The sequence below is a fragment of the Chlorocebus sabaeus genome, chromosome 5, assembly GCF_047675955.1.
Source record: "Chlorocebus sabaeus isolate Y175 chromosome 5, mChlSab1.0.hap1, whole genome shotgun sequence".
Taxonomy (NCBI): Eukaryota; Metazoa; Chordata; class Mammalia; order Primates; family Cercopithecidae; genus Chlorocebus; species Chlorocebus sabaeus.
In genome coordinates this window covers 39593194-39618441 of record NC_132908.1, presented here as the reverse complement: position 1 = coordinate 39618441, position 25248 = coordinate 39593194, and positions in this window count along the sequence as shown.

Below are 25248 nucleotides of genomic sequence, written 5' to 3'. Positions count from 1 at the left end.
TGTAACTCTGTGAGAGGATTTAACAGAGCACAGAGCAGTTTCTCAGAAAGCTTCTTTCCAGTTTTGAACGGAAGATATTTCCTTTTTCACCATAGCCCTCTATGGGCTTCCAAATATCCCTTTGCCTATTCCACAAAAACAGCCTTAGCGAAAGGCTTCCTGAAGGGAAAGATGTAACTCTGTGAGATGAACTAACAGAACGTAGAACAGTTTCTCAGAAAGCTTCTTTCCAGTTTTGAACGGAAGATATTTCCTTTTTCACCTTAGCCCTCTATGGTGTTACAAATATCCCTTTGCCAATTCCACAAGAACAGCCTTAGCGAAAGGCTTCTTGAAGGGAGAGATGTAACTCTGTGAGATGAATTAACAGAACACAGAGCAGTTTCTCAGAATGCTTCTTTCCAGTTTTGAACGGAAGATATTTCCTTTTTCACCACAGTCCTCTAAGGACTTCCAAGTATCCCTTTGCTAATTCCACAAGAACAGCCTTAGCGACAGGCTTCTTGAGGGGAAAGATGTAACTCTGTGAGATGAATTAACAGAACCCAGAGCAGTTTCTCAGAAAGCTTCTTTCCAGTTTTGAACGGAAGATATTTCCTTTTTCACCGTAGCCCTCTATGGGCTTCCAAATATCCCTTTGCCAATTTCACAAGAACAGCCTTAGCGAAAGGCTTCTTGAAGGGAAAGATGTAACACTGTGAGATGAATTAACAGAACACAGAGCAGTTTCTCAGAAAGCTTCTTTCCAGTTTTGAACGGAAGATATTTCCTTTTTCACCATAGCCCTCTATGGGCTTCCAAATATCCCTTTGAGAATTTCCCAAGAACAGCCTTAGCGAAAGGCTTCTTGAAGGGAAAGATGTAACTCTGTGAGATGAATTAAGAGAACACAGAGCAGTTTCTCAGAAAGCTTCTTTCTAGTTTTGAACGGAAGATATTTCCTTTTTCACCAGAGCCCTCTATGGACTTCCAAACATCCCTTTGCCAATTCCACAAGAACAGCCTTAGCGAAAGGCTTCTTGAAGGGAAAGATGTAACTCTGTGAGATGAATTAACAGAACACAGAGCAGTTTCTAAGAAAGCTTCTTTCCAGTTTTGAACGGAAGGTATTTCCTTTTTCACCATTGCCCTCTATGGGCTTCCAAATATCTCTTTGCCAATTCCACAAGAACAGCCTAAGCGAAAGGGTTCTTGAAGGGGAAGATGTAACTCTCTGAGATGAAATATCAGAACACAGAGCAGTTTCTCAGAAAGCTTCTTTCCAGTTTTGAACGGAAGATATTTCCTTTTTCACCATCGCCCTCTAGGGGCTTCCAAATATCCCTTTGCCAATTCCACAAGAACAGCCTTAGCGAAGGGCTTCTTGAAGGGAAAGATGTAACTCTGTGAGAGGAATTAACAGAATACAGAGGAGTTTCTCAGAAAGCTTCTTTCCAGTTTTGAACGGAAGATATTTCCTTTTTCACCATAGCCCTCTATGGGCTTCCAAATATCCCCTTTGCCTATTACACAAGAACAGCCTTAGCGAAAGGCTTCTTGAAGGGAAAGATGTAACTCTGTGAGATGAATTAACCGAACACAGAGCAGTTTCTCAGAAAGCTTCTTTCCAGTTTTGAACGGAAGATATTTCCTTTTTCACCATAGCCCTCTATGGGCTTCCAAATATCCCTTTGCCTATTCCTCAAGAACAGCCTTAACGAAAGGCTTCTTGAAGGGAAAGATGTAACTCTGTGAGATGAATTAACAGAACACAGAGCAGTTTCTCAGAAAGCTTCTTTCCAGTTTTGAACGGAAGATATTTCCTTTTTCACCGTAGCCCTCTATGGGGTTACAAATATCCCTTTGCCAATTCCACAAGAACAGCCTTAGCGAAAGGCTTCTTGAAGGGAAAGATGTAACTCTGTGAGATGAATTAACAGAACACAGAGCAGTTTCTCAGAATGCTTCTTTCCAGTTTTGAACGGAAGATATTTCCGTTTTCACCATAGCCCTCTATGGACTTCCAAGTATCCCTTTGCTAATTCCACAAGAACAGCCTTAGCGACAGGCTTCTTGAAGGGAAAGATGTAACTCTGTGAGATGAATTAACAGAACACAGAGCAGTTTCTCAGAAAGCTTCTTTCCCGTTTTGAACGGAAGATATTTCCTTTTTGACCATAGCCCTCTATGGGCTTCCAAATATCCCTTTGCCAATTCCGCAAGAACAGCCTTAGCGAAAGGCTTCTTGAAGGGAAAGATGTAACTCGGTGAGATGAATTAACAGAACGCAGAGCAGTTTCTCAGAAAGCTTCTTTCCCGTTTTGAACGGAAGATATTTCCTTTTTCACCATAGCCCCCTATGGGCTTCCAAATATCCCTTTGCCAATTCCACAAGAACAGCCTTAGCGAAAGGCTTCTTGAAGGCAATGATGTAACTCTGTGAAATGAATTAAGAGAACATAGAGCAGTTTCTCAGAAAGCTTCTTTCCAGTTTTGAACGGAAGATATTTCCTTTTTCACCATAGCCCTCTATGGGCTTCCAAATATCCCTTTGAGAATTTCACAAGAACAGCCTTAGCAAAAGGCCTCTTGAAGGGAAACATGTAACTCTGTGAGATGAATTAAGAGAACACAGAGCAGTTTCTCAGAAAGCTTCTTTCCAGTTTTGAACGGAAGATATTTCCTTTTTCACCAGAGCCCTCTATGGACTTCCAAACATCTCTTTGCCAATTCCACAAGAACAGCCTTAGCGAAAGGCTTCTTGAAGGGAAAGATGTAACTCTGTGAGATGAATTAACAGAACACAGAGCAATTTCTAAGAAAGCTTCTTTCCAGTTTTGAACGGAAGATATTTCCTTTTTCACCATAGCCCTCTATGGGTTTCCAAATATCTCTTTGCCAATTCCACAAGAACAGCCTAAGCGAAAGGGTTCTTGAAGGGAATGATGTAACTCTGTGAGATGAATTATCAGAACACAGAGCAGTTTCTCAGAAAGCTTCTTTCCAGTTTTGAACGGAAGATATTTGCTTTTTCACCATCACCCTCTATGGGCTTCCAAATATCCCTTTGCCTATTACACAAGAACAGCCTTAGCGAAAGGCTACTTGAAGGGAAAGATGTAACTCTGTGAGAGGAATTAACAGAACACAGAGGAGTTTCTCAGAAAGCTTCTTTCCAGTTTTGAACGGAAGATATTTCCTTTTTCACCATAGCCCTCTATGGGCTTCTAAATATCCCCTTGCCTATTCCACAAGAACAGCCTTAGCGAAAGGCTTCTTGAAGGGAAAGATGTAACTCTGTGAGATGAATTAACCGAACACAGAGCAGTTTCTCAGAAAGCTTCTTTCCAGTTTTGAACGGAAGATATTTCCTTTTTCACCATAGCCCTCCATGGGCTTTAAAATATCCCTTTGCCAATTCCACAAGAAACCCTTAGCTAAAGGCTTCTTGAAGGGAAAGATGTAACTCTGTGAGAGGATTTAACAGAGCACAGAGCAGTTTCTCAGAAAGCTTCTTTCCAGTTTTGAACGGAAGATATTTCCTTTTTCACCGTAGCCCTCTATGGGCTTCCAAATATCCCTTTGCCTCTTCCACAAGAACAGCCTTTGCGAAAGGCTTCCTGAAGGGAAAGATGTAACTCTGTGAGATGAACTAACAGAACGCAGAACAGTTTCTCAGAAAGCTTCTTTCCAGTTTTGAACGGAAGATATTTCCTTTTTCACCTTAGCCCTCTAAGGGGTTCCAAATATCCCTTTGCCAATTCCACAAGAACAGCCTTAGCGAAAGGCTTCTTGAAGGGAAAGATGTAACTCTGTGAGATGCATTAACAGAACACAGAGCAGTTTCTCAGAAAGCTTCTTTCCAGTTTTGAACGGAAGATATTTCCTTTTTCACCATAGCCCTCTATGGACTTCCAAGTATCCCTTTGCCAATTCCACAAGAACAGCCTTAGCGGAAGGCTTCTTGAAGGGAAAGATGTAACTCTGTGAGATGAATTAACAGAACACAGAGCAGTTTCTCAGAAAGCTTCTTTCCAGTTTTGAACGGAAGATATTTCCTTTTTCACCGTAGCCCTCTATGGGGTTACAAATATCCCTTGCCAATTCCACAAGAACAGCCTTAGCGAAAGGCTTCTTGAAGGGAAAGATGTAACTCTGTGAGATGAATTAACAGAACACAGAGCAGTTTCTCAGAATGCTTCTTTCCAGTTTTGAACGGAAGATATTTCCTTTTTCACCATAGCCCTCTATGGACTTCCAAGTATCCCTTTCCTAATTCCACAAGAACAGCCTTAGCGACAGGCTTCTTGAAGGGAAAGATGTAACTCTGTGAGATGAATTAACAGAACACAGAGCAGTTTCTCAGAAAGCTTCTTTCCAGTTTTGAACGGAAGATATTTCCTTTTTCACCATAGGCCTCTATGGGCTTCCAAATATCCCTTTGACAATTCCACAAGAACAGCCTTGGCGAAAGGCTTCTTGAAGGGAAAGATGTAACTCTGTGAGATGAATTAACAGAACACAGAGCAGTTTCTCAGAAAGCTTCTTTCCAGTTTTGAACGGAAGATATTTCCTTTTTCACCATAGCCCTCTATGGGCTTCCAAATATCCCTTTGACAATTCCACAAGAACAGCCTTAGCGAAAGGCTTCTTGAAGGGAAAGATGTAACTCTGTGAGATGAATTAACCGAACACAGAGCAGTTTCTCAGAAAGCTTCTTTCCAGTTTTGAACGGAAGATATTTCCTTTTTCACCATAGCCCTCTATGGGCTTTAAAATATCCCTTTGCCAATTCCACAAGAACAGCCTTAGCTAAAGGCTTCTTGAAGGGAAAGATGTAACTCTGTGAGAGGATTTAACAGAGCACAGAGCAGTTTCTCAGAAAGCTTCTTTCCAGTTTTGAACGGAAGATATTTCCTTTTTCACCGTAGCCCTCTATGGGCTTCCAAATATCCCTTTGCCTCTTCCACAAGAACAGCCTTAGCGAAAGGCTTCCTGAAGGGAAAGATGTAACTCTGTGAGATGAACTAACAGAACGCAGAACAGTTTCTCAGAAAGCTTCTTTCCAGTTTTGAACGGAAGATATTTCCTTTTTCACCTTAGCCCTCTAAGGGGTTCCAAATATCCCTTTGCCAATTCCACAAGAACAGCCTTAGCGAAAGGCTTCTTGAAGGGAAAGATGTAACTCTGTGAGATGCATTAACAGAACACAGAGCAGTTTCTCAGAAAGCTTCTTTCCAGTTTTGAACGGAAGATATTTCCTTTTTCACCATAGCCCTCTATGGACTTCAAGTATCCCTTTGCCAATTCCACAAGAACAGCCTTAGCGGAAGGCTTCTTGAAGGGAAAGATGTAACTCTGTGAGATGAATTAACAGAACACAGAGCAGTTTCTCAGAAAGCTTCTTTCCAGTTTTGAACGGAAGATATTTCCTTTTTCACCGTAGCCCTCTATGGGGTTACAAATATCCCTTGCCAATTCCACAAGAACAGCCTTAGCGAAAGGCTTCTTGAAGGGAAAGATGTAACTCTGTGAGATGAATTAACAGAACACAGAGCAGTTTCTCAGAATGCTTCTTTCCAGTTTTGAACGGAAGATATTTCCTTTTTCACCATAGCCCTCTATGGACTTCCAAGTATCCCTTTCCTAATTCCACAAGAACAGCCTTAGCGACAGGCTTCTTGAAGGGAAAGATGTAACTCTGTGAGATGAATTAACAGAACACAGAGCAGTTTCTCAGAAAGCTTCTTTCCAGTTTTGAACGGAAGATATTTCCTTTTTCACCGTAGCCCTCTATGGGGTTACAAATATCCCTTGCCAATTCCACAAGAACAGCCTTAGCGAAAGGCTTCTTGAAGGGAAAGATGTAACTCTGTGAGATGAATTAACAGAACACAGAGCAGTTTCTCAGAATGCTTCTTTCCAGTTTTGAACGGAAGATATTTCCTTTTTCACCATAGCCCTCTATGGACTTCCAAGTATCCCTTTCCTAATTCCACAAGAACAGCCTTAGCGACAGGCTTCTTGAAGGGAAAGATGTAACTCTGTGAGATGAATTAACAGAACACAGAGCAGTTTCTCAGAAAGCTTCTTTCCAGTTTTGAACGGAAGATATTTCCTTTTTCACCATAGCCCTCTATGGGCTTCCAAATATCCCTTTGACAATTCCACAAGAACAGCCTTAGCGAAAGGCTTCTTGAAGGGAAAGATGTAACTCTGTGAGATGAATTAACAGAACACAGAGCAGTTTCTCAGAAAGCTTCTTTCCAGTTTTGAACGGAAGATATTTCCTTTTTCACCATAGCCCTCTATGGGCTTCCAAATATCCCTTTGACAATTCCACAAGAACAGCCTTAGCGAAAGGCTTCTTGAAGGGAAAGATGTAACTCGGTGAGATAAATTAACAGAACGCAGAGCAGTTTCTCAGAAAGCTTCTTTCCAGTTTTGAACGGAAGATATTTCCTTTTTCACCATAGGCCTCTATGGGCTTCCAAATATCCCTTTGCCAATTCCACAAGAACAGCCTTAGCGGAAGTCTTTTGAAGGGAAAGATGTAACTCTGTGAGATGAATTAACAGAACACAGAGCAATTTCTAAGAAAGCTTCTTTCCAGTTTTGAACGGAAGATATTTCCTTTTTCACCATAGCCCTCTATGGGCTTCCAAATATCTCTTTGCCAATTCCACAAGAACAGCCTAAGCGAAAGGGTTCTGGAAGGGAATGATGTAACTCTGTGAGATGAATTATCAGAACACAGAGCAGTTTCTCAGAAAGCTTCTTTCCAGTTTTGAACGGAAGATATTTGCTTTTTCACCATCGCCCTCTATGGGCTTCCAAATATCCCTTTGCCAATTCCACAAGAACAGCCTTAGCGAAAGGCTTCTTGAAGGGAAAGATGTAACTCTGTGAGAGGAATTAACAGAACACAGAGGAGTTTCTCAGAAAGCTTCTTTCCAGTTTTGAACGGAAGGTATTTCCTTTTTCACCATAGGCCTCTATGGGCTTTAAAATATCCCTTTGCCAATTCCACAAGAACAGCATTAGCTAAAGGCTTCTTGAAGGGAAAGATGTAACTCTGTGAGAGGATTTAACAGAGCACAGAGCAGTTTCTCAGAAAGCTTCTTTCCAGTTTTGAACGGAAGATATTTCCTTTTTCACCGTAGCCCTCTATGGGCTTCCAAATATCCCTTTGCCTCTTCCACAAGAACAGCCTTAGCGAAAGGCTTCCTGAAGGGAAAGATGTAACTCTGTGAGATGATCTAACAGAACGCAGAACAGTTTCTCAGAAAGCTTCTTTCCAGTTTTGAACGGAAGATATTTCCTTTTTCACCTTAGCCCTCTAAGGGGTTCCAAATATCCCTTTGCCAATTCCACAAGAACAGCCTTAGCGAAAGGCTCCTTGAAGGGAAAGATGTAACTCTGTGAGATGCATTAACAGAACACAGAGCAGTTTCTCAGAAAGCTTCTTTCCAGTTTTGAACGGAAGATATTTCCTTTTTCACCATAGCCCTCTATGGACTTCCAAGTATCCCTTTGCCAATTCCACAAGAACAGCCTTAGCGGAAGGCTTCTTGAAGGGAAAGATGTAACTCTGTGAGATGAATTAACAGAACACAGAGCAGTTTCTCAGAAACCTTCTTTCCAGTTTTGAACGGAAGATATTTCCTTTTTCACCGTAGCCCTCTATGGGGTTACAAATATCCCTTGCCAATTCCACAAGAACAGCCTTAGCGAAAGGCTTCTTGAAGGGAAAGATGTAACTCTGTGAGATGAATTAACAGAACACAGAGCAGTTTCTCAGAATGCTTCTTTCCAGTTTTGAACGGAAGATATTTCCTTTTTCACCATAGCCCTCTATGGACTTCCAAGTATCCCTTTCCTAATTCCACAAGAACAGCCTTAGCGACAGGCTTCTTGAAGGGAAAGATGTAACTCTGTGAGATGAACTAACAGAACACAGAGCAGTTTCTAAGAAAGCTTCTTTCCAGTTTTGAACGGAAGATATTTCCTTTTTCACCATAGCCCTCTATGGGCTTCCAAATATCCCTTTGACAATTCCACAAGAACAGCCTTAGCGAAAGGCTTCTTGAAGGGAAAGATGTAACTCTGTGAGATGAATTAACAGAACACAGAGCAGTTTCTCAGAAAACTTCTTTCCAGTTTTGAACGGAAGATATTTCCTTTTTCACCATAGCCCTCTATGGGCTTCCAAATATCCCTTTGACAATTCCACAAGAACAGCCTTAGAGAAAGGCTTCTTGAAGGGAAAGATGTAACTCGGTGAGATGAATTAACAGAACGCAGAGCAGTTTCTCAGAAAGCTTCTTTCCAGTTTTGAACGGAAGATATTTCCTTTTTCACCATAGGCCTCTATGGGCTTCCAAATATCCCTTTGCCAATTCCACAAGAACAGCCTTAGCGGAAGGCTTTTGAAGGGAAAGATGTAACTCTGTGAGATGAATTAACAGAACACAGAGCAGTTTCTCAGAAAGCTTCTTTCCAGTTTTGAACGGAAGATATTTCCTTTTTCACCATAGTCCTCTATGGGTTTCCAAATATCCCTTTACCAATTCCACAAGAACAGCCTTAGCGAAAGGCTTCTTGAAGGGAAAGATGTAACTCGGTGAGATGAATTAACAGAACACAGAGCAGTTTCTCAGAAAGCTTCTTTCCAGTTTTGAACGGAAGATATTTCCTTTTTCACCATAGCCCCCTATGGGCTTCCAAATATCCCTTTGCCAATTCCACAAGAACAGCCTTAGCGAAAGGCTTCTAGAAGGGAATGATGTAACTCTGTGAGATGAATTAAGAGAACATAGAGCAGTTTCTCAGAAAGCTTCTTTCCAGTTTTTAACGGAAGATATTTCCTTTTTCACCGTAGCCCTCTATGGGCTTCCAAATATCCCTTTGAGAATTTCACAAGAACAGCCTTAGCAAAAGGCTTCTTGAAGGGAAAGATGTAACTCTGTGAGATGAATTAAGAGAACACAGAGCAGTTTCTCAGAAAGCTTCTTTCTAGTTTTGAACGGAAGATATTTCCTTTTTCACCAGAGCCCTCTATGGACTTCCAAACATCCCTTTGCCAATTCCACAAGAACAGCCTTAGCGAAAGGCTTCTTGAAGGGAAAGATGTAACTCTGTGAGATGAATTAACAGAACACAGAGCAGTTTCTAAGAAAGCTTCTTTCCAGTTTTGAACGGAAGATATTTCCTTTTTCACCATAGCCCTCTATGGGCTTCCAAATATCTCTTTGCCAATTCCACAAGAACAGCCTAAGCGAAAGGCTTCTTGTAGGGAAAGATGTAACTCTGTGAGATGAATTAACCGAACACAGAGCAGTTTCTCAGAAAGCTTCTTTCCACTTTTGAACGGAAGATATTTCCTTTTTCACCATAGCCCTCTATGGGCTTCCAAATATCCCTTTGCCTATTCCTCAAGAACAGCCTTAACGAAAGGCTTCTTGAAGGGAAAGATGTAACTCTGTGAGATGAATTAACAGAACACAGAGCAGTTTCTCAGAAAGCTTCTTTCCAGTTTTGAACGGAAGATATTTCCTTTTTCACCGTAGCCCTCTATGGGGTTACAAATATCCCTTTGCCAATTCCACAAGAACAGCCTTAGCGAAAGGCTTCTTGAAGGGAAAGATGTAACTCTGTGAGATGAATTAACAGAACACAGAGCAGTTTCTCAGAATGCTTCTTTCCAGTTTTGAACGGAAGATATTTCCTTTTTCACCATAGCCCTCTATGGACTTCCAAGTATCCCTTTGCTAATTCCACAAGAACAGCCTTAGCGACAGGCTTCTTGAGGGGAAAGATGTAACTCTGTGAGATGAATTAACAGAACACAGAGCAGTTTCTCAGAAAGCTTCTTTCCCGTTTTGAACGGAAGATATTTCCTTTTTGACCATAGCCCTCTATGGGCTTCCAAATATCCCTTTGCCAATTCCGCAAGAACAGCCTTAGCGAAAGGCTTCTTGAAGGGAAAGATGTAACTCGGTGAGATGAATTAACAGAACGCAGAGCAGTTTCTCAGAAAGCTTCTTTCCCGTTTTGAACGGAAGATATTTCCTTTTTCACCATAGCCCCCTATGGGCTTCCAAATATCCCTTTGCCAATTCCACAAGAACAGCCTTAGCGAAAGGCTTCTTGAAGGGAATGATGTAACTCTGTGAAATGAATTAAGAGAACATAGAGCAGTTTCTCAGAAAGCTTCTTTCCAGTTTTGAACGGAAGATATTTCCTTTTTCACCATAGCCCTCTATGGGCTTCCAAATATCCCTTTGAGAATTTCACAAGAACAGCCTTAGCAAAAGGCCTCTTGAAGGGAAACATGTAACTCTGTGAGATGAATTAAGAGAACACAGAGCAGTTTCTCAGAAAGCTTCTTTCCAGTTTTGAACGGAAGATATTTCCTTTTTCACCAGAGCCCTCTATGGACTTCCAAACATCTCTTTGCCAATTCCACAAGAACAGCCTTAGCGAAAGGCTTCTTGAAGGGAAAGATGTAACTCTGTGAGATGAATTAACAGAACACAGAGCAATTTCTAAGAAAGCTTCTTTCCAGTTTTGAACGGAAGATATTTCCTTTTTCACCATAGCCCTCTATGGGCTTCCAAATATCTCTTTGCCAATTCCACAAGAACAGCCTAAGCGAAAGGGTTCTTGAAGGGAATGATGTAACTCTGTGAGATGAATTATCAGAACACAGAGCAGTTTCTCAGAAAGCTTCTTTCCAGTTTTGAACGGAAGATATTTGCTTTTTCACCATCGCCCTCTATGGGCTTCCAAATAACCCTTTGCCAATTCCACAAGAACAGCCTTAGCGAAAGGCTACTTGAAGGGAAAGATGTAACTCTGTGAGAGGAATTAACAGAACACAGAGGAGTTTCTCAGAAAGCTTCTTTCCAGTTTTGAACGGAAGATATTTCCTTTTTCACCATAGCCCTCTAGGGGCTTCTAAATATCCCCTTGCCTATTCCACAAGAACAGCCTTAGCGAAAGGCTTCTTGAAGGGATAGATGTAACTCTGTGAGATGAATTAACCGAACACAGAGCAGTTTCTCAGAAAGCTTCTTTCCAGTTTTGAACGGAAGATATTTCCTTTTTCACCATAGCCCTCTATGGGCTTTAAAATATCCCTTTGCCAATTCCACAAGAAACCCTTAGCTAAAGGCTTCTTGAAGGGAAAGATGTAACTCTGTGAGAGGATTTAACAGAGCACAGAGCAGTTTCTCAGAAAGCTTCTTTCCAGTTTTGAACGGAAGATATTTCCTTTTTCACCGTAGCCCTCTATGGGCTTCCAAATATCCCTTTGCCTCTTCCACAAGAACAGCCTTAGCGAAAGGCTTCCTGAAGGGAAAGATGTAACTCTGTGAGATGAACTAACAGAACGCAGAACAGTTTCTCAGAAAGCTTCTTTCCAGTTTTGAACGGAAGATATTTCCTTTTTCACCACAGTCCTCTAAGGACTTCCAAGTATCCCTTTGCTAATTCCACAAGAACAGCCTTAGCGACAGGCTTCTTGAGGGGAAAGATGTAACTCTGTGAGATGAATTAACAGAACACAGAGCAGTTTCTCAGAAAGCTTCTTTCCAGTTTTGAACGGAAGATATTTCCTTTTTCACCGTAGCCCTCTATGGGCTTCCAAATATCCCTTTGCCAATTTCACAAGAACAGCCTTAGCGAAAGGCTTCTTGAAGGGAAAGATGTAACACTGTGAGATGAATTAACAGAACACAGAGCAGTTTCTCAGAAAGCTTCTTTCCAGTTTTGAACGGAAGATATTTCCTTTTTCACCATAGCCCTCTATGGGCTTCCAAATATCCCTTTGAGAATTTCCCAAGAACAGCCTTAGCGAAAGGCTTCTTGAAGGGAAAGATGTAACTCTGTGAGATGAATTAAGAGAACACAGAGCAGTTTCTCAGAAAGCTTCTTTCTAGTTTTGAACGGAAGATATTTCCTTTTTCACCAGAGCCCTCTATGGACTTCCAAACATCCCTTTGCCAATTCCACAAGAACAGCCTTAGCGAAAGGCTTCTTGAAGGGAAAGATGTAACTCTGTGAGATGAATTAACAGAACACAGAGCAGTTTCTAAGAAAGCTTCTTTCCAGTTTTGAACGGAAGGTATTTCCTTTTTCACTTTAGCCCTCTATGGGCTTCCAAATATCTCTTTGCCAATTCCACAAGAACAGCCTAAGCGAAAGGGTTCTTGAAGGGGAAGATGTAACTCTGTGAGATGAATTATCAGAACACAGAGCAGTTTCTCAGAAAGCTTCTTTCCAGTTTTGAACGGAAGATCTTTCCTTTTTCACCATCGCCCTCTAGGGGCTTCCAAATATCCCTTTGCCAATTCCACAAGAACAGCCTTAGCGAAAGGCTTCTTGAAGGGAAAGATGTAACTCTGTGAGAGGAATTAACAGAATACAGAGGAGTTTCTCAGAAAGCTTCTTTCCAGTTTTGAACGGAAGATATTTCCTTTTTCACCATAGCCCTCTATGGGCTTCCAAATATCCCCTTTGCCTATTACACAAGAACAGCCTTAGCGAAAGGCTTCTTGAAGGGAAAGATGTAACTCTGTGAGATGAATTAACCGAACACAGAGCAGTTTCTCAGAAAGCTTCTTTCCAGTTTTGCACGGAAGATATTTCCTTTTTCACCATAGCCCTCTATGGGCTTCCAAATATCCCTTTGCCTATTCCTCAAGAACAGCCTTAACGAAAGGCTTCTTGAAGGGAAAGATGTAACTCTGTGAGATGAATTAACAGAACACAGAGCAGTTTCTCAGAAAGCTTCTTTCCAGTTTTCAGCGGAAGATATTTCCTTTTTCACCGTAGCCCTCTATCGGGTTACAAATATCCCTTTGCCAATTCCACAAGAACAGCCTTAGCGAAAGGCTTCTTGAAGGGAAAGATGTAACTCTGTGAGATGAATTAACAGAACACAGAGCAGTTTCTCAGAATGCTTCTTTCCAGTTTTGAACGGAAGATATTTCCTTTTTCACCATAGCCCTCTATGGACTTCCAAGTATCCCTTTGCTAATTCCACAAGAACAGCCTTAGCGACAGGCTTCTTGAGGGGAAAGATGTAACTCTGTGAGATGAATTAACAGAACACAGAGCAGTTTCTCAGAAAGCTTCTTTCCCGTTTTGAACGGAAGATATTTCCTTTTTGACCATAGCCCTCTATGGGCTTCCAAATATCCCTTTGCCAATTCCGCAAGAACAGCCTTAGCGAAAGGCTTCTTGAAGGGAAAGATGTAACTCGGTGAGATGAATTAACAGAACGCAGAGCAGTTTCTCAGAAAGCTTCTTTCCCGTTTTGAACGGAAGATATTTCCATTTTCACCATAGCCCCCTATGGGCTTCCAAATATCCCTTTGCCAATTCCACAAGAACAGCCTTAGCGAAAGGCTTCTTGAAGGGAATGATGTAACTCTGTGAAATGAATTAAGAGAACATAGAGCAGTTTCTCAGAAAGCTTCTTTCCAGTTTTGAACGGAAGATATTTCCTTTTTCACCATAGCCCTCTATGGGCTTCCAAATATCCCTTTGAGAATTTCACAAGAACAGCCTTAGCAAAAGGCCTCTTGAAGGGAAACATGTAACTCTGTGAGATGAATTAAGAGAACACAGAGCAGTTTCTCAGAAAGCTTCTTTCCAGTTTTGAACGGAAGATATTTCCTTTTTCACCAGAGCCCTCTATGGACTTCCAAACATCTCTTTGCCAATTCCACAAGAACAGCCTTAGCGAAAGGCTTCTTGAAGGGAAAGATGTAACTCTGTGAGATGAATTAACAGAACCCAGAGCAATTTCTAAGAAAGCTTCTTTCCAGTTTTGAACGGAAGATATTTCCTTTTTCACCATACCCCTCTATGGGCTTCCAAATATCTCTTTGCCAATTCCACAAGAACAGCCTAAGCGAAAGGGTTCTTGAAGGGAATGATGTAACTCTGTGAGATGAATTATCAGAACACAGAGCAGTTTCTCAGAAAGCTTCTTTCCAGTTTTGAACGGAAGATATTTGCTTTTTCACCATCGCCCTCTATGGGCTTCCAAATATCCCTTTGCCAATTCCACAAGAACAGCCTTAGCGAAAGGCTACTTGAAGGGAAAGATGTAACTCTGTGAGAGGAATTAACAGAACACAGAGGAGTTTCTCAGAAAGCTTCTTTCCAGTTTTGAACGGAAGATATTTCCTTTTTCACCATAGCCCTCTATGGGCTTCTAAATATCCCCTTGCCTATTCCACAAGAACAGCCTTAGCGAAAGGCTTCTTGAAGGGATAGATGTAACTCTGTGAGATGAATTAACCGAACACAGAGCAGTTTCTCAGAAAGCTTCTTTCCAGTTTTGAACGGAAGATATTTCCTTTTTCACCATAGCCCTCTATGGGCTTTAAAATATCCCTTTGCCAATTCCACAAGAAACCCTTGGCTAAAGGCTTCTTGAAGGGAAAGATGTAACTCTGTGAGAGGATTTAACAGAGCACAGAGCAGTTTCTCAGAAAGCTTCTTTCCAGTTTTGAACGGAAGATATTTCCTTTTTCACCGTAGCCCTCTATGGGCTTCCAAATATCCCTTTGCCTCTTCCACAAGAACAGCCTTAGCGAAAGGCTTCCTGAAGGAAAGATGTAACTCTGTGAGATGAACTAACAGAACGCAGAACAGTTTCTCAGAAAGCTTCTTTCCAGTTTTGAACGGAAGATATTTCCTTTTTCACCTTAGCCCTCTAAGGGGTTCCAAATATCCCTTTGCCAATTCCACAAGAACAGCCTTAGCGAAAGGCTTCTTGAAGGGAAAGATGTAACTCTGTGAGATGCATTAACAGAACACAGAGCAGTTTCTCAGAAAGCTTCTTTCCAGTTTTGAACGGAAGATATTTCCTTTTTCACCATAGCCCTCTATGGACTTCCAAGTATCCCTTTGCCAATTCCACAAGAACAGCCTTAGCGGAAGGCTTCTTGAAGGGAAAGATGTAACTCTGTGAGATGAATTAACAGAACACAGAGCAGTTTCTCAGAAAGCTTCTTTCCAGTTTTGAACGGAAGATATTTCCTTTTTCACCGTAGCCCTCTATGGGGTTACAAATATCCCTTGCCAATTCCACAAGAACAGCCTTAGCGAAAGGCTTCTTGAAGGGAAAGATGTAACTCTGTGAGATGAATTAACAGAACACAGAGCAGTTTCTCAGAATGCTTCTTTCCAGTTTTGAACGGAAGATATTTCCTTTTTCACCATAGCCCTCTATGGACTTCCAAGTATCCCTTTCCTAATTCCACAAGAACAGCCTTAGCGACAGGCTTCTTGAAGGGAAAGATGTAACTCTGTGAGATGAATTAACAGAACACAGAGCAGTTTCTCAGAAAGCTTCTTTCCAGTTTTGAACGGAAGATATTTCCTTTTTCACCATAGCCCTCTATGGGCTTCCAAATATCCCTTTGACAATTCCACAAGAACAGCCTTGGCGAAAGGCTTCTTGAAGGGAAAGATGTAACTCTGTGAGATGAATTAACAGAACACAGAGCAGTTTCTCAGAAAGCTTCTTTCCAGTTTTGAACGGAAGATATTTCCTTTTTCACCATAGCCCTCTATGGGCTTCCAAATATCCCTTTGACAATTCCACAAGAACAGCCTTAGCGAAAGGCTTCTTGAAGGGAAAGATGTAACTCGGTGAGATGAATTAACAGAACGCAGAGCAGTTTCTCAGAAAGCTTCTTTCCAGTTTTGAACGGAAGATATTTCCTTTTTCACCATAGGCCTCTATGGGCTTCCAAATATCCCTTTGCCAATTCCACAAGAACAGCCTTAGGGGAACGCTTTTGAAGGGAAAGATGTAACTCTGTGAGATGAATTAACAGAACACAGAGCAGTTTCTCAGAAAGCTTCTTTCCAGTTTTGAACGGAAGATATTTCCTTTTTCACCATAGTCCTCTATGGGTTTCCAAATATCCCTTTACCAATTCCACAAGAACAGCCTTAGCGAAAGGCTTCTTGAAGGGAAAGATGTAACTCGGTGAGATGAATTAACAGAACACAGAGCAGTTTCTCAGAAAGCTTCTTTCCAGTTTTGAACGGAAGATATTTCCTTTTTCACCATACCCCCTATGAGCTTCCAAATATCCCTTTGCCAATTCCACAAGAACAGCCTTAGCGAAAGGCTTCTTGAAGGGAATGATGTAACTCTGTGAGATGAATTAAGAGAACATAGAGCAGTTTCTCAGAAAGCTTCTTTCCAGTTTTTAACGGAAGATATTTCCTTTTTCACCATAGCCCTCTATGGGCTTCCAAATATCCCTTTGAGAATTTCACAAGAACAGCCTTAGCAAAAGGCTTCTTGAAGGGAAAGATGTAACTCTGTGAGATGAATTAAGAGAACACAGAGCAGTTTCTCAGAAAGCTTCTTTCTAGTTTTGAACGGAAGATATTTCCTTTTTCACCAGAGCCCTCTATGGACTTCCAAACATCCCTTTGCGAATTCCACAAGAACAGCCTTAGCGAAAGGCTTCTTGAAGGGAAAGATGTAACTCTGTGAGATGAATTAACAGAACACAGAGCAGTTTCAAAGAAAGCTTCTTTCCAGTTTTGAACGGAAGATATTTCCTTTTTCACCATAGCCCTCTATGGGCTTCCAAATATCTCTTTGCCAATTCCACAAGAACAGCCTAAGCGAAAGGGTTCTTGAAGGGAAAGATGTAACTCTGTGAGATGAAATATCAGAACACAGAGCAGTTTCTCAGAAAGCTTCTTTCCAGTTTTGAACGGAAGATATTTCCTTTTTCACCATCGCCCTCTATGGGCTTCCAAATATCCCTTTGCCAATTCCACAAGAACAGCCTTAGCGAAAGGCTTCTTGAAGGGAAGGATGTAACTCTGTGAGAGGAATTAACAGATCACAGAGGAGTTTCTCAGAAAGCTTCTTTCCAGTTTTGAACGGAAGATATTTCCTTTTTCACCATAGCCCTCTATGGGCTTCCAAATATCCCCTTGCGTATTCCACAAGAACAGCCTTAGCGAAAGGCTTCTTGAAGGGAAAGATGTAACTCTTTGAGATGAATTAACCGAACACAGAGCAATTTCTCAGAAAGCTTCTTTCCAGTTTTGAACGAAAGATATTTCCTTTTTCACCATAACCCTCTATGGGCTTTAAAATATCCCTTTGCCAATTCCACAAGAACAGCCTTAGCGAAAGGCTTCTTGAAGGGAAAGATGTAACTCTGTGAGAGGATTTAACAGAGCACAGAGCAGTTTCTCAGAAAGCTTCTTTCCAGTTTTGAACGGAAGATATTTCCTTTTTCACCATAGCCCTCTATGGGCTTCCAAATATCCCTTTGCCTATTCCACAAAACCAGCCTTAGCGAAAGGCTTCCTGAAGGGAAAGATGTAACTCTGTGAGATGAACTAACAGAACGTAGAACAGTTTCTCAGAAAGCTTCTTTCCAGTTTTGAACGGAAGATATTTCCTTTTTCACCTTAGCTCTCTATGGGGTTCCAAATATCCCTTTGCCAATTCCATAAGAACAGCCTTAGCGAAAGGCTTCTTGAAGGGAAAGATGTAACTCTGTGACATGCATTAACAGAACACAGAGCAGTTTCTCAGAAAGCTTCTTTCCAGTTTTGAACGGAAGATATTTCCTTTTTCACCATAGCCCTCTATGGACTTCCAAGTATCCCTTTGCCGATTCCACAAGAACAGCCTTAGCGGAAGGCTTCTTGAAGGGAAAGATGTAACTGTGTGAGATGAATTAACAGAACACAGAGCAGTTTCTCAGAAAGCTTCTTTCCAGTTTTGAACGGAAGATATTTCCTTTTTCACCGTAGCCCTCTATGGAGTTACAAATATCCCTTTGCCAATTCCACAAGAACAGCCTTAACCAAAGGCTTCTTGAAGGGAAAGATGTAACTCTGTGAGATGAATTAACAGAACACAGAGCAGTTTCTCAGAATGCTTCTTTCCAGTTTTGAACGGAAGATATTTTCTTTTTCACCATAGCCCTCTATGGACTTCCAAGTATCCATTTGCTAATTCCACAAGAACAGCCTTAGCGACAGGCTTCTTGAGGGGAAAGATGTAACTCTGTGAGATGAATTAACAGAACACAGAGCAGTTTCTCAGAAAGCTTCTTTCCAGTTTTGAACGGAAGATATTTCCTTTTTCACCGTAGCCCTCTATGGGCTTCCAAATATCCCTTTGCCAATTTCACAAGAACAGCCTTAGCGAAAGGCTTCTTGAAGGGAAAGATGTAACTCTGTGAGATGAATTAACAGAACACAGAGCATTTTCTCAGAAAGCTTCTATCCAGTTTTGAACGGAAGATATTTCCTTTTTCACCCTAGCCCTCTATTGGGTTCCAAATATCCCTTTGCCAATTCCACAAGAACAGCCTTAGCGAAAGGCTTCTTGAAGGGAAAGATGTAACTCTGTGAGATGAATTAACAGAACACAGAGCAGTTTCTCCGAAAGCTTCTTTCCAGTTTTAAACGGAAGATATTTCCTTTTTCACCATATCCCTCTATGGGCTTCCAAATATCCCTTTGACAATTCCACAAGAACAGCCTTAGCGAAAGGCTTCTTGAAGGGAAAGATGTAACTCTGTGAGATGAATTAACAGAACACAGAGCAGTTTCTCAGAAAGCTTCTTTCCAGTTTTGAACGGAAGATATTTCCTTTTTCACCAGAGCCCTCTATGGACTTCCAAACATCCCTTTGCGAATTCCACAAGAACAGCCTTAGCGAAAGGCTTCTTGAAGGGAAAGATGTAACTCTGTGAGATGAATTAACAGAACACAGAGCAGTTTCTAAGAAAGCTTCTTTCCAGTTTTGAACGGAAGATATTTCCTTTTTCACCATAGCCCTCTATGGGCTTCCAAATATCTCTTTGCCAATTCCACAAGAACAGCCTAAGCGAAAGGGTTCTTGAAGGGAAAGATGTAACTCTGTGAGATGAAATATCAGAACACAGAGCAGTTTCTCAGAAAGCTTCTTTCCAGTTTTGAACGGAAGATATTTCCTTTTTCACCATCGCCCTCTATGGGCTTCCAAATATCCCTTTGCCAATTCCACAAGAACAGCCTTAGCGAAAGGCTTCTTGAAGGGAAAGATGTAACTCTGTGAGAGGAATTAACAGATCACAGAGGAGTTTCTCAGAAAGCTTCTTTCCAGTTTTGAACGGAAGATATTTCCTTTTTCACCATAGCCCTCTATGGGCTTCCAAATATCCCCTTGCGTATTCCACAAGAACAGCCTTAGCGAAAGGCTTCTTGAAGGGAAAGATGTAACTCTTTGAGATGAATTAACCGAACACAGAGCAATTTCTCAGAAAGCTTCTTTCCAGTTTTGAACGGAAGATATTTCCTTTTTCACCATAACCCTCTATGGGCTTTAAAATATCCCTTTGCCAATTCCACAAGAACAGCCTTAGCGAAAGGCTTCTTGAAGGGAAAGATGTAACTCTGTGAGAGGATTTAACAGAGCACAGAGCAGTTTCTCAGAAAGCTTCTTTCCAGTTTTGAACGGAAGATATTTCCTTTTTCACCATAGCCCTCTATGGGCTTCCAAATATCCCTTTGCCTATTCCACAAAAACAGCCTTAGCGAAAGGCTTCCTGAAGGGAAAGATGTAACTCTGTGAGATGAACTAACAGAACGTAGAACAGTTTCTCAGAAAGATTCTTTCCAGTTTTGAACGGAAGATATTTCCTTTTTCACCTTAGCCCTCTACGGGGTTCCAAATATCCCTTTGCCAATTCCATAAGAACAGCCGTAGCGAAAGGCTTCTTGAAGGGAAAGATGTAACTCTGTGACATGCATTAACAGAACACAGAGCAGTTTCTCAGAAAGCTTCTTTCCAGTTTTGAACGGAAGATATTTCCTTTTTCACCATAGCCCTCTATGGACTTCCAAGTATCCCTTTGCCGATTCCACAAGAACAGCCTTAGCGGAAGGCTTCTTGAAGGGAAAGATGTAACTGTGTGAGATGAATTAACAGAACACAGAGCAGTTTCTCAGAAAGCTTCTTTCCAGTTTTGAACGGAAGATATTTCCTTTTTCACCTAGCCCTCTATGGGGTTACAAATATCCCTTTGCCAATTCCACAAGAACAGCCTTAGCGAAAGGCTTCTTGAAGGGAAAGATGTAACTCTGTGAGATGAATTAACAGAACACAGAGCAGTTTCTCAGAATGCTTCTTTCCAGTTTTGAACGGAAGATATTTTCTTTTTCACCATAGCCCTCTATGGACTTCCAAGTATCCCTTTGCTAATTCCACAAGAACAGCCTTAGCGACAGGCTTCTTGAGGGGAAAGATGTAACTCTGTGAGATGAATTAACAGAACACAGATCAGTTTCTCAGAAAGCTTCTTTCCAGTTTTGAACGGAAGATATTTCCTTTTTCACCATAGCCCTCTATGGGGTTCCAAATATCCCTTTGCCAATTCCACAAGAACAGCCTTAGCGAAAGGCTTCTTGAAGGGAAAGATGTAACTCTGTGAGATGAATTAACAGAACACAGAGCAGTTTCTCCGAAAGCTTCTTTCCAGTTTTAAACGGAAGATATTTCCTTTTTCACCATATCCCTCTATGGGCTTCCAAATATCCCTTTGACAATTCCACAAGAACAGCCTTAGCGAAAGGCTTCTTGAAGGGAAAGATGTAACTCGGTGAGATGAATTAACAGAACGGAGAGCAGTTTCTCAGAAAGCTTCTTTCCAGTTTTGAACGGAAGATATTTCCTTTTTCACCATAGGCCTCTATGGGCTTCCAAATATCCCTTTGCCAATTCCACAAGAACAGCCTTAGCGGAAGGCTTCTTGAAGGGAAAGATGTAACTCTGTGAGATGAATTAACAGAACACAGAGCAGTTTCTAAGAAAGCTTCTTTCCAGTTTTGAACGGAAGGTATTTCCTTTTTCACCATAGCCCTCTATGGGCTTCCAAATATCTCTTTGCCAATTCCACAAGAACAGCCTAAGCGAAAGGGTTCTTGAAGGGAAAGATGTAACTCTGTGAGATGAATTATCAGAACACAGAGCAGTTTCTCAGAAAGCTTCTTTCCAGTTTTGAACGGAAGATATTTCCTTTTTCACCATCGCCCTCTATGGGCTTCCAAATATCACTTTGCCAATTCCACAAGAACAGCCTTAGCGAAAGGCTTCTTGAAGGGCAAGATGTAACTCTGTGAGATGAATTAACAGAACACAGAGCAGTTTCTCAGAAAGCTTCTTTACACTTTGGAACGGAAGATATTTCCTTTTTCACCATAGCCCTCTAGGGGCTTCCAAATATCTTTTTGCCCATTACACAAGAACAGCCTTAGAGAAAGGCTTGTTGAAAGGAAAGATGTAACTCTGTGAGATGAATTACCAGAACACAGAGCAGTTTCTCAGAATGCTTCTTTCCAGTTTTGAACGGAAGATATTTCCTTTTTCACCATAGCCCTCTATGGACTTCCAAACATCCCTTTGCCAATTCCACAAGAACAGCCTTAGCGAAAGGCTTCTTGAAGGGAAAGATGTAACTCTGTGAGATGAATTAAAGGAACACAGAGCAGTTTCTCAGAAAGCTTCTTTCCAGTTTTGAACGGAAGATATTTCCTTTTTCACCATTGCCCTCTATGGGTTTCCAAATATAACTTTGCCAATTCCACAAGAACAGCCTCAGCGAAAGGCTTCTTGATGGGAAAGATGTAACTCTGTGAAATGAATTAACAGAACACAGAGAAGTTTCTCAGAAAGCTTCTTTCCAGTTTTGTACAGAAGATATTTCCTTTTACACCGTAGCCCTCTATGGGCTTCCAAATATCATTTTGCCAATTCCAAAAGAACAGCCTTAGCGAAAGGCTTCTTGAAGGGAGAGATGTAACTCTGTGAGATGAATTAACAAACACAGAGCAGTTTCTCAGAAAGCATCTTTCCAGTTTTGAGCGGAAGATATTTCCTTTTTCAACATAGACCTCTATGAGCTTCCAAATATCACTTTGCCAATTCCACAAGAACAGCCTTAGCGAACGGCTTCTTGAAGGGAAAGATGAAACTCTGTGAGATGAATTAACAGAACACAGAGCAGTTTCTCAGAAAGCTTCTTTCCAGTTTTGAAAGGAAGATATTTCCTTTTTCACCATATCCCCCTATGGGCTTCCAAATATCCCTTTGCCTATTACACAAGAACAGCCTTAGCGAAAGGCTTCTTGAATGGAAAGATATTACTCTGTGAGATGAATTAACAGAACACAGAGCAGTTTCTCAGAAAGCTTCTTTCCAGTTTTGAACGGAAGATATTTCCTTTTTTACCATAGCCCTTTATGGGGTTCCGAAAATCACTTTGCCAATTCCACAAGAACAGCCTTAGCGAAAGGCTTCTTGAAGGGAAAGATGTAACTCTGTGAGATGAATTAACAGAATACGGAGTAGTTTCTCAGAAAGCTTCTTTCCAGTTTTGAACGGAAGATATTTCCTTTTTCACCATAGCCCTCTATGGGCTTCCAAATATCACTTTGCCAATTCCACAAGAACAGCCTTTGCGAAAGGCTTCTTGAAGGGAAAGATGTAACTCTGTGAGATGAATTAACAGAACACAGAGCAGTTTCTCCGAAAGCTTCTTTCCAGTTTTGAACGGAAGATATTTCCTTTTTCACCATAGCCCTCTATGGGCTTCCAAATATCCCTTTGCCTATTACACAAGAACAGCCTTAGCGAAAGGCTTCTTGAAGGGAAAGATGTAACTCTTTGAGATGAATTAACCGAACACAGAGCAGTTTCTCAGAAAGCTTCTTTCCGGTTTTAAACGGAAGATATTTCCTTTTTCACCATAGCCCTCTATGGGCTTCCAAATATCCCTTTGCCTATTCCTCAAGAACAGCCTTAGCGAAAGGCTTCTTGAAGGGAAAGATGTAACTCTGTGAGATGAATTAACAGAACACAGAGCAGTTTCTCAGAAAGCTTCTTTCCAGTTTTGAACGGAAGATATTTCCTTTTTCACCGTAGCCCTCTATGGGGTTACAAATATCCCATTGCCAATTCCACAAGAACAGCCTTAGCGAAAGGCTTCTTGAAGGGAAAGATGTAACTCTGTGAGATGAATTAACAGAACACAGAGCAGTTTCTCAGAATGCTTCTTTCCAGTTTTGAACGGAAGATATTTCCTTTTTCACCATAGCCCGCTATGGACTTCCAACTATCCCTTTGCTAATTCCACAAGAACAGCCTTAGCGACAGGCTTCTTGAGGGGAAAGATGTAACTCTGTGAGATGAATTAACAGAACACAGAGCAGTTTCTCAGAAAGCTTCTTTCCAGTTTTGAACGGAAGATATTTCCTTTTTCACCGTAGCCCTCTATGGGCTTCCAAATATCCCTTTGCCTATTCCACAAGAACAGCCTTAGCGAAAGGCTTCTTGAAGGGAAAGATGTAACTCTGTGAGATGAACTAACAGAACGCAGAATAGTTTCTCAGAAAGCTTCTTTCCAGTTTTGAACGGAAGATATTTCCTTTTTCAACTTAGCCCTCTATGGGGTTCCAAATATCCCTTTGCCAATTCCACAAGAACAGCCTTAGCGAAAGGCTTCTTGAAGGGAAAGATGTAACTCTGTGAGATGCATTAACAGAACACAGAGCAGTTTCTCTGAAAGCTTCTTTCCAGTTTTGAACGGAAGATATTTCCTTTTTCACCATAGCCCTCTATGGACTTCCAAGTATCCGTTTGCCAATTACACAAGAACAGCCTTAGCGGAAGGCTTCTTGAAGGGAAAGATGTAACTCTGTGAGATGAATTAACAGAACAAAGAGCAGTTTCTCCGAAAGCTTCTTTCCAGTTTTGAACGGAAGATATTTCCTTTTTCACCATAGCCCTCTATGGGCTTCCAAATATCCCTTTGACAATTCCACAAGAACAGCCTTAGCGAAAGGCTTCTTGAAGGGAAAGATGTAACTCTGTGAGATGAATTAACAGAACAAAGAGCAGTTTCTCAGAAAGCTTCTTTCCAGTTTTGAACGGAAGATATTTCCTTTTTGACCATAGCCCTCTATGGGCTTCCAAATATCACTTTGCCAATTCCACAAGAACAGCCTTAGCGAAAGGCTTCTTGAAGGGAAAGATGTAACTCGGTGAGATGAATTAACAGAACGCAGAGCAGTTTCTCAGAAAGCTTCTTTCCAGTTTTTAACGGAAGATATTTCCTTTTTCACCATAGCCCTCTATGGGCTTCCAAATATCCCTTTGAGAATTTCACAAGAACAGCCTTAGCAAAAGGCTTCTTGAAGGGAAAGATGTAACTCTGTGAGATGAATTAAGAGAACACAGAGCAGTTTCTCAGAAAGCTTCTTTCTAGTTTTGAACGGAAGATATTTCCTTTTTCACCAGAGCCCTCTATGGACTTCCAAACATCCCTTTGCGAATTCCACAAGAACAGCCTTAGCGAAAGGCTTCTTGAAGGGAAAGATGTAACTCTGTGAGATGAATTAACAGAACACAGAGCAGTTTCTAAGAAAGCTTCTTTCCAGTTTTGAACGGAAGATATTTCCTTTTTCACCATAGCCCTCTATGGGCTTCCAAATATCTCTTTGCCAATTCCACAAGAACAGCCTAAGCGAAAGGGTTCTTGAAGGGAAAGATGTAACTCTGTGAGATGAAATATCAGAACACAGAGCAGTTTCTCAGAAAGCTTCTTTCCAGTTTTGAACGGAAGATATTTCCTTTTTCACCATCGCCCTCTATGGGCTTCCAAATATCCCTTTGCCAATTCCACAAGAACAGCCTTAGCGAAAGGCTTCTTGAAGGGAAAGATGTAACTCTGTGAGAGGAATTAACAGATCACAGAGGAGTTTCTCAGAAAGCTTCTTTCCAGTTTTGAACGGAAGATATTTCCTTTTTCACCATAGCCCTCTATGGGCTTCCAAATATCCCCTTGCGTATTCCACAAGAACAGCCTTAGCGAAAGGCTTCTTGAAGGGAAAGATGTAACTCTTTGAGATGAATTAACCGAACACAGAGCAATTTCTCAGAAAGCTTCTTTCCAGTTTTGAACGGAAGATATTTCCTTTTTCACCATAACCCTCTATGGGCTTTAAAATATCCCTTTGCCAATTCCACAAGAACAGCCTTAGCGAAAGGCTTCTTGAAGGGAAAGATGTAACTCTGTGAGAGGATTTAACAGAGCACAGAGCAGTTTCTCAGAAAGCTTCTTTCCAGTTTTGAACGGAAGATATTTCCTTTTTCACCATAGCCCTCTATGGGCTTCCAAATATCCCTTTGCCTATTCCACAAAAACAGCCTTAGCG